The following is a 10,241-nucleotide window of genomic DNA, read 5'->3' on the forward strand; positions in this document are numbered from 1 at the left end:
AGGGCAACTGGGATTTGTGTGATTAATGTGAGCTGAGCCGATGGGGTAAGGGCTGGCAGCCCACTGGTGACTTGCACATCAAAAGGCTTCAGCCTCTGTGCTGTGTTGTTGCCTGCTCTGGTTTTGCAAACCATTTTGGTGGCAACCCAGCCTGGTGAGCCTCTCCTGCGGTACCTGCCCGTGCACGGGGTCACATCCGCAGCTGGGATGAGGGCACGGGATAATCCCTCCCGTGGGAGACCCAGCCAAACCCATGGCACCATCTGTCTGAGCAATGGTGTCGGGGATGCCAGAGGAGCGATCGCAGCCGAGGGGAGGACCTAACAGCAGCTGCTGTTTCATAACTGCTTCAGCCTGGCCAAATGTAAACCTTTGGGAACGCACTGATGACCCAGGCCCTAAATCAAAGGCACTGAGCTTCTGCGAGAGCTCCGTGCACCCTGGCGAGCAGGTTTTCTTGTTAGCCCGGCCCGTGTTCCACACACCCTCGCGTGGAGCCGGTCCCTGAGCATCCCTGGCTGGCACAGCCACAGCTGCTGGTTCATGGCCACAGCATGATGCCCACCAGTGCCTTCGTGTCCCTGCAGCCCCATCTGGGCTGGGGCTCTGTGGCACAGGGAACCGCAGCAGCCAGGGAAAACCTTCCTCCTTCAACCCAGAAACCTTTCTGTTTTGAGAAGGGCCAAGCCTGACACATCTAAAGCCCCGGGTCTGCGATGGCTTTCAGCTGTCACAACACAGTGGTGGGGCTGGGGTGTCCCCCTGGGAAGGTCTGAGCAGAGCCGGTTCCCAAGCACTCAGACCGGGAACAGCAGGAATTACTGTAAACCAAAAGCCCAGTGGTTCCCAAATTGCGGAGGTTTCTGGTGGGTGCTGAGGCTGGAGAAGTTTGTGTCGCAGTGTGGGCATCTCCACTGGAAGGGCATTTCATCTGATTTTTAGCCACCTAATAAGCCCAGCCTCCTACAAGCACATCCATTGTATTATGAGTAATAATCACACACATCTTGCTTAAATACCTGCAGTATTTTTCACTGACACCTACAGCTTGGAAAACCAGCTGTAATGGTCAATGGAAAGCTCTCCAGAACTGGTGCAGTCGTGGCTTCCCGGCCGTGCCATCGCTGGCCCTGACTTGTCTGGTGACGGAATCTGCTTTAAGCCACGGGGATGCAGGGGCAGGTGCGTACAGAGCTCCTCGCCGCCAAGCCAGACCTTTCCCAGGAGCAGATCTGGATATTTACTCACTCGGCTTTGTTAGTATCCGTGTTTTCACTTGCTCCTTGTAGCCAAGGAACTAACTAGAAATGCCTTTTTTCCCTTCTTCTTTTAAAGACGTTGTGTTAAAGATTAATGTGTTGACACCAGAAGGATGTTACTCAGAAATAACTGCTGCAGTAGTGTGCAAAGAAAAGCAGGAAAGTCATTATGAATCAAAAGATGTTTGAAATAGAAAGATGCTTTTCCCCGGGGTATCTAAGGATGGTTTGCCAGGAAAGCAAGTTTATCCTTTTTGCTAGGTTAATTAGAGCAGAGGATGAAAGAGAAAAGCAGGAATATGTCACCCCACCCCCCATTGCAGAGTTCCCTGAGCTCTGTGCCCGGTGTGACCGCTGTCCTTAGCCAGACCCCAGCAGAGTAGAAGGAAGCCACTGGTCACGCTGAGAACACGCGTGTGTTCGGCTGGAGACCCTGGCAGAGCCTTCCCCTCCGAGCCTCCCCCAAATCCCAGTGCAGACAGAAGGAAAGCCCTAAGTCATGCTTTTCATTAGCGGTACAGGATGCGTGGTGACCAGGATGCATTCACTTTGTCATTGTAAGATACTTTTGGTTCATTACTTCAGAAAGACCCCATTGAAGACCAGCGCTGCAGAACTTGCATGCTTCATTTGGCGCACAGTAAAGGGGGGGATTCCCGCTCATTGTCAGCCGTAGCAATGGGGGTGTCGAGGTCTCTCCGACCTTTGGCCACTCGGTTTTACTTGGCCTGTTTGAAAAACATTTGGTTTCTCCGCTAAGCCTGTCGGAGGCTACAGGGAATTTTGTTCTTGCAGCCTGGTTGCCTCCCAGCACCGGCTGGATGTCTGCACTGGGTTGCCTGGAGCTGAGGGCTGGTTTTTAAGGCAGGAATGTACATTTATACAAATATAGGCAAGCTTAATGACAACAGCAACCAATACCGAAGCTACATCTCTGCTCTCGGATGAGGGTTTTTTTTAATTTTGTGCCATTGAAGACTTCTTTGGGGTGTGTGGTGTAGACTGTGTCTTTCTCGGCAGGCAGCTCAGGCTGATGGAGACCTGCTGAGTCTCTGCACATACACATATATAGGTATGTATATATACATATATAGGTATATATGCAGCAACACCCCTCGCTGTCACCGCTGCTAAGATAGGGAATTGGGAAAGCAAGTGTGATGTTTGCAAGGTGAGTTCGTGGCTCAGCTTGAGCAGCTGGAGGGTCCCTGGGCTCCACTTGCCGAAGTGCTAGAGAGGGTGACCAGGGGCTGCAGCCAAAATTGAGCAGAAATGAAAAAAAGCAGAGATCACTGGGATGTTGAGGATGGAGGAAGAAACAGCTTTGGGCAACATCATGCACGTAGCTGCCGTTAGTCCCACACTCAGGTTTACTAGCCCCAATCTGCCCGGGAGTTGTCAAGACGCTTTGTCAGTAAGAGTATTTCCCTTTATTTGATAAAAGACAGACATATTTTTATGTTTAAGAATATATTCAGGGAAGTAAGTGGCTGAAACAGCTCCTTGTGAGCCAGGTCTTTGGTAAATACCTGACTGCACTGGAGTTTGAAAACAACTGTCCCTTCGCATTCAAATGGCTTCAACCCCAGGGACTTTGGAAGGGAGAGGTTGGAGGGATCCCGACAGATCTGGCTCCCCCCAGCAGATGTGGGGTTTCGGCCAAAAGTTGTGATGCTCTGTCTTAAAATGGTTGCCATGGTGCTGGCAAATCTTGGGTACAGATACTGCAGGGGTCCTGAGCTCAAGGGTCCTGTCGGTGCTTGGAGATCTGAGAGCATCCCTCCGCAGGAATCTCCAGGGTGGCTATCGATCCCAGGGCAGCTGCCTTCTGCGCTACTTTAAAAATCAAAACCTAAATGTTTCAGCATCTTTTAAAGAAGGGGAGAGCTGAGGGGAAGTGAAAGACAAAATTCTGAGTAGTGGAAAAAGGTAAAACCCAACACAACCCAAATACAGAAAGTTTAAACCAGAAAAGTTGATATTTTTGGCAAGTAAAGCTTCCCAATGATTAGGAACTGCCTTTCCAAAATTCTTCTAAGAGGTTGCACTGAGCTTCTAGATTTTAGATTTATCCTGTTCCCAAAGTAATCCAATGCCCAAGCTGCCTTGGAAGCCGGGCTGAGTTGCTTTAGGAAAACAAATGCAGCCACGATCTGTCCAAGCCTCCTCTGCCAGTTCCTTCCCCCGTGCCCCCTGGGCACCTGGCTGACCCCAGCCCCCCCGTACACCCAGCACCAAGCTCTGACACACACTCCTAAGTAGTCTTGTCCGATATTTTCCACAGAGGAAACAGAACAAACAATATGGTTTTGGAGGAGGATTTCAGCTAAGTTTCCTGCAATCTATTGTAACCTCCAGCTGGTACTTACCGAACGGGGAAAGAATTGCTCACAGGTTTCACTTGACGGTTTTTGGACTCACAGATGATAAATCCAAAGAAGGCGGATTTGGAACAAGGGAAAACTTTAATGTTGCACAGGCTTCATTCTCGAGAAAATGTTAATGGAGTTAATTTTAAAAATAACTTGATTCTGGAGCCAATCAACTCCAAAGTGTACATTTCAAATGCTCGTCTCAGATGTGGTTTGGTAGCTGGAGGCTGTTAGAGCAGCTTGGGGTGCACGGGGGCTATTACGGGCGGCTCAGACAAAAACAGAAGATGATTTAAGTTTGTCTTAAGTTTAGTGCAAATTCAGGGTGAACTAACCCCCTTAGCTAGGCCACTTGCTGCTTCACAGTAATATTTAAACCTGGTCAGTTGGCTGTGTTCATTACAGAAATACTGATTTATACAAAAGATCTTTCTTCCCAGATTTTACTGTTTTCCAGCCTGCAGCTGTGGCTCCTGTTCCAGCTGTCCTGACATCCACAAAACTGAACTTCCAAAGGGCTTTGCCTGGTTTTCTTCAGAACCAATTGTAAATATAAAACCTCCCTGAAATATTTTTAGTTTCCCCATAGGCTTTCAGTTTGTCCTTTTATTTAAACATTTGGTTTTGCTACAGGTCAGCCAGGTAACCCATTGACATCAAGGCACATTGAGGCTGGCTGTGCTCAGCACTGGGGAGGCACCAGAGTCCCCAGTTCTTCTCCCACCTCCATCCAGCATCTTTTTAACAACCTTTTCTCACCCCCATCCTTACTGGAGGTAGGAGTAAATTGGCCATCTCCACACCATGTCCAATGGGGGAGCCCGGTCCAGCCTAGTTTCTGGAGACAGATGGTAGGTGTTATTTAAAAAAAAAAACTTGTAAGATGTGAAAGCTGCTTTTTAGTGGGCAGTAAACAACATGGGCAAGAACTGGGTTAGAATCCGGTGGGAAATTGGTGAAGAAGGCTTGTGACTTTAAAAGGAGACTGAAGCCAGTGTTGTTAAACCCCACACGGGCTGGGGAAGAGGAATGGAAGGTGGTCAGACCAAGCCCCCTGCCCTGCAGAGCTGCACAGTTGCATCATTACTTGCCCCAAGAGTGTTTTCGGCTGCCTGAGCAAGAATTGTCCCCAGGTGGTGATGGTGGGACAGGAGAGATTGGGAAGGGGAAGAGCCATACAGAACTATTAGATATAACTAAAATAATGAGGCCTTCTAAAAAAAGCTGAGCCCAAGGTCTTGTCCATCAGCACAGCTTAGTCAAAGGAAGCAGCTTGCAGAAGTTCATCAGTGCAAACTTATACTGAGCTCAGCCAGCTTTGCTGGGGAGGCTTCCCCAAGCAAGGAGAGACTTGGAAAACCAACGGAGATGTGAACCTGCTGAACCTGGGGTAAGGAAGCCTGGTGGCTTCAGCGTGAGCAGCAGGGAGAGGCCACGGGGGTACGGCAGACGTTCAGCATCGCCGGTGATGGGCAGGGGTGTTGGGTGCTCCCCAGCCCCGCAGTCACTGCCGGGCTGCGATTGCCCAGGGACTGGGCAGGGCTGTCCTGCAGGGTTTCTTTTTCCAGGGGAAAGAAAGGAATGTGAGTATTTTAAACAGTCACCTCGGCTGGTTGATGGGGAGATGCGTGACCAGGAGATGGGGGACCAGCAGCAGCATCCCAGCAATCAGCAGCAGGGTGGTGCTTGCAAACACTTTGAGGCTCCTCCTGATTGCAGCATCGCAGAACCTACATGAAGAAGACATTAGGGCAGTAAGCTGTAGCTCGTGTTTTGCTGTTGCATCTATTTATTCATCAGGATCCCCTGAAAGCCTCTCTGAGAGGAGCCAGAGGCTTTTGGCCTCATGTTAGAAATCAGACCTCGTGCCTCCCTTGGTCACCTCCAGACATTTCCAAAGAGCTGGAGACAGGAAGGAACTGAGAGCTCATTAATTGGGAAGCAGCAGGCATTTTATGGAGGAGGTTGTTTATGTCTCTTATTAACAATAACACTTAAAACCCTTCCGCATCTCAAGAAGCAGCTGAGTCACCCTCTCAGAGCACCTGTGTTTTGCAGGCTCTTAAATCTTACCCAGGTGCTTCTGTCCACACCAGGTGATCTCATCTGGAGCATTTTAATCCTCAAAAAGCCAAAGACCTCATCAGTCCTTCATCAGCTGCAACAACTGGTTGGACTTGATGATCTTAAGGGTCTTTTTCAACCTAAACAATTCTACAGTTCTGTGATTCTATGACCAGTGATGGATGCGGTCCCACCTGAGCATGCAAGGAGACAACAAAGTCCACAAGACCCAGGAATAGCTCACAACATCCATCCATGCCTCTTCAGCTAAGAATGAGATGTTTTTATTTTCTCTTATTCTTAAAACCCTTGTACTACACAGAAAGGTTTCACAAGCATGGCCTTGAGGGTCAGAAAAGCAGAGGCCAGACAGCAAGAAAAGGATTTGAAGAATTTAGCTGTTTTATCTTTTTTTTGGCTTTTGTATGACGGCTGATTGCAGTCAGCTGCTCTGGGTGGGGGGCTCAGGCAGGGGAACAGCCATCGTCCAACTGCTTTGGGGTGCTGAGCCCCAGCAGTGCTCCAGCAGGTCACAGCCACCCCGGGGCTGCCATTGCAGGCAGCAGGGCTGTACAAATGGGTCATGGGGTTTGTTTGCAAAAACTTTACATGGGGGTGTATTAGTCACTACAGATGGTAAAGGAGCAGTTGCATATAGAGATCGAGCTACTTTTAGCATATAGGTATTTCTAAATATTTACATCCAGTGATGCTGAGCTCTCCTTGAAGCACAAATGCAAGTCAGCAACTGAGGGTCCCAAGGAGGTAAGCAAACGGTCCCTTTACCTCACAGTTTACACCTCGCTTGCAAGGACTTGCAGCCTGGTGATCTGGGATTGGAAATGTGATTTCAAATCTGTTATGTCCTCCCTGGAAAAACAGAAGCTGCTACAAATGCCTTTGCATGCCGCGGGAGCCCAGCAAAGGGGCAAGAGGACAATGCTGGCTCCTTCAGGAGGAACCGGAGGTGGGGAAGGGCTTGCCTCCGTGCTTACGCTGTGGTTTGAGGCTGCGCTGGGCAAGGCAGAGCCTGGGGCAGGAGCTGACCCTGGGCTCGGGAAACTTCCCTCCTGCCAGGCGGGCGATCTGGGATGAAAGTGCCACACTAGCACCCGCCCTGGCTGAGGTGCCCATGCTGCACACGTGGTGGCAGGGGCTGCTGTGCTGTCTTCTGCTTCCTTTCACATCCCTGCAGATACTCCCTGGATTCCTCCGAGCCTCTGGCAGAGGTGTAACCCCCGGTGCCCGCAGTCCTGCCGTGAAAGGTGCCTCCTCTGCCATGGGCAGGAGCAGAGTGCCAAAACCCTGCAGAAACCACCGCAGCTCACATCAGACTGCCAGCATTAGCTCCTCCACTTCCCAGTTTATCCGCAGCTTCTCCAGCAAACACCTGGACTGCTCTCCAACCACATGAGATGCTAGCCTGGTGCCAGATACTGCCGAGGAGTGGGGCAGCCCAGCTGGGATACTGGGAGAGCATGCCGACTGAGATGGGCAGCAGGAGCCCGGGGCAGGGATGCTCCTCACCCAGCAGACAGAAATGACTGGTTGTAGTATCACTCTGTGGCTTGTTGGTGCCCTCTGCAGTCGGTTCTCCTTATTGAAAATGCAAAATACTAATAACAACAGGAAGGGACAATTTTACTACTTGCTGATAGTGAGGACAGTTACACGTGCCTGTCTTCCCGAGTTTCGAGAAACAGCCTACGTTCCTCAGGCACCTAAAATCCTACCCAATATGACCCTCCTTGACCTGTTCCACCAGTCCATGACCTGCTCGCTGCCCGTCGCTCTGCTGCCACGCAGTGTGGCTTTGCCACCCCGGTGACCTCAAAACCCTGCGGCTGCGGTGGGAGCGCAGCAGAGCCTCTGCCCACCCTGGTCTGCAGGGCAGCAGCGACAGGGAGAGACAGAGCTCCTAACCCCACTTTACATGGAAATGCTGAAAAGTGTGCTGGCTCTGAAGCTACCCTCTGAGCTGACAGAGCCCAGCCCTGGGGAGCCACCTCCCAGTCCCCATCCCCGGAGGAACTGGCAATATTCCTGGTTTCAGAGACCTGCTTTAGAGATCAGATCCATTTTTCCTGAATTGCCACTCTGAATTAAAACATTAGCCTCCATGCTCCAGCACAAAGCCATCAGTGCTAATGATCCCAGAATCAAGGAAGCGGAAACTGCAGGACCAAGGAAAGCCCTCTTACGGCCAGCACAGACTGGTCGGGGCTGGAAGGGGCCTCTGGAGATCATCCAGTCCAACCCCTGCTACAGCAGGTTCTCCCACAGTCACATCCAGGCGGGTTTTGGATGTCTCCAGGGAAGGAGACTCCACAGCCCCTCTGGGCAGCCTGTCCCAGTGCTCAGTCACCCTCAAAGTAAAGAAGTTTTTCCTTTATCAGCGCCCTGTTCCCTGTGCAAAGCTTTAGTCTGAGACAGGAACACCATTTCAGCGGCGCAGCCTGAGGCTGCACACAGGCACCAGGCACCCAGCAAACTACCAGGCAACTTATCCAAGAAGAGGAGCTGCATATCTCGTGGCTGCAGTACTTCACAAAACCATATTGCTCACAGCAGATATCTTCATTCTGAAAAGAAAATATCAACCCTCTCGCTGGACAGCAGAAAAAAGCCACCAAGTTCCAGGAAAACAGCTGGCAGATAATGCCAGTTCGCGTTCACAGGTTCATTTAACACATCCCTGTAGGGCATTTATCTTCCTATAGTAACCTCTTCAAAGTAGCGAGGCTGTAATGCGGGACGCGCTCCGGCTGCGCTGTGCAGTGATGCACTCTTGTTCCTTCCCCCAGATTTCAGAAAGTCAAACTGCCTGGGCAGTAAAATACATTCTGTGCAGGGATGCTTCGTTCTCCTGGAAGAGACAGAAGCGGAAGGAGGTGCCTTAAATCTGGTTCAAAGTCAAAAAAAAAAACAAATTTGCTTTTCCCGAATTGATTTTTTTCCAAGCCAGGGTTGAGGTTCTTTATTGATAAAAGTCCTTCCCTGGCACTTCTCCAGATCTGTTAGGCACAGGGGCATCCCTGCCTGCATCCTCTCCAGTCCTCTCTAGATGGGTTTTTCTTACTTTTTGGTCTACTGCAAATTCATTACTTAAGCAAATGTTTCCTAAGACCTTGGTTAGAATAACTCACTGCTTCCCAGGAGGTCTTCCTCACGTACCTCGCTCAAGACAGCCCGTCCCTGGTACCTCCAGGCAGCCGCCTGATGCACGCGTACATTCAGTAACACAAATCTGTGCTGGCGGGTGCTGAAACCCTGCGGGCACACAGCAGAAAGCTGTTACCAAAAATGACATTGTATCTTGGAAATTATGTTTTACCACAGCTACATTTGCTGGCCTGGTTAGACCTCAGCTATACAGTATTTCTAGAAAATAGCATCTTTCAATCATCTGTCGAGCAAAACATCATCAGCAAAAGTCCGTTTCAGTGGGTTTAGTAGTTTGAAATAGACCTGCGCTACTCAGGAAGCTAAACAAGCTGCAGATGTCCCACTTGTCACTTTATCTCAGTGTCACTGACACCAAGAAAATCCCTTGTGTAAAGCTTCCAGAACAACTGGCTCTTCAGAGCTGAAGACATTCTCCGGGCAGGAATTTTGTCCTCCAACAAAAGTAAAGTTTTTAAAAACCCAGGTCACAAGCTCCGTCTATCACTGTGAGTAAGCAGGAGTTAGCAATTGCAAGTGCAGCACAAGATGGTTCCCGGTTTCATGCAAAAGTCTTGGAAACCAAATCCATCTCTCAGGGAAGCTGCAAGGCTTTGCTGGACTCGTCCGGATGCAAATAGCCTGCGGGGTGGGCAGCTCTGAGGGTGTCTGAAGCAGCGGAAGCCGGCATTGCTGCAGGAGAAATAACACTCTGAAGTTTCATATTGGCATTTAGAAATATTTTAGCCATCTCTGTCCCGATACCATCAGCAGCATGGAGACTGGGGCTACAGACGGCTTCCAAGCGCTCATGTGCAGCGAGATGCTGAACAGCACTCACCTGCTGTCCTCAGCCCTTTATGTGCAAATCTCACACTCACTTACCACATTACAATCCAGAAGCTGTTTATTTAAATTAAAGGTTATTTGAAACAGGTTGAGACTCTGAAAGGATGACTTGGAGCATTTTTGTGTTGGATCAGGGAATGGAATAAGATAACCCCCTTGGGATTAAATTTCTAGAGAAATAAAGCAAATCATTGCAGTTTCCCTCCCCCAGAAAAGCCTCTTCCTTTTCCCAAGGTATTTTTCATGGTGTTTAAGGATATACTTACATGTAAGTTGGAACAGTTAGTGTAATTTGAGCACAAATTACCCTCCCAAAGCCTGCTGAATTTTGCGGGAGGCTTTGCTCATGGTCAATAGGCTTTAAGCACACAACAGGCACCAGTAATTCTGCAATGCAAACCGCATGGGTACGGGCAGAGCCCTCCCTCCTGCTCACAGACTTTCATCCCTTGAAAACTATTTAGCAGAAGCTTCCTCTGGGACATACGATTCAAATGAAAACTGATCCATCAAACAGCTGTCTCTGGACTGTGGC

The sequence above is a fragment of the Falco punctatus genome (assembly GCF_963210335.1).
Source record: "Falco punctatus genome assembly, chromosome: 7".
Classification (NCBI taxonomy): Eukaryota; Metazoa; Chordata; class Aves; order Falconiformes; family Falconidae; genus Falco; species Falco punctatus.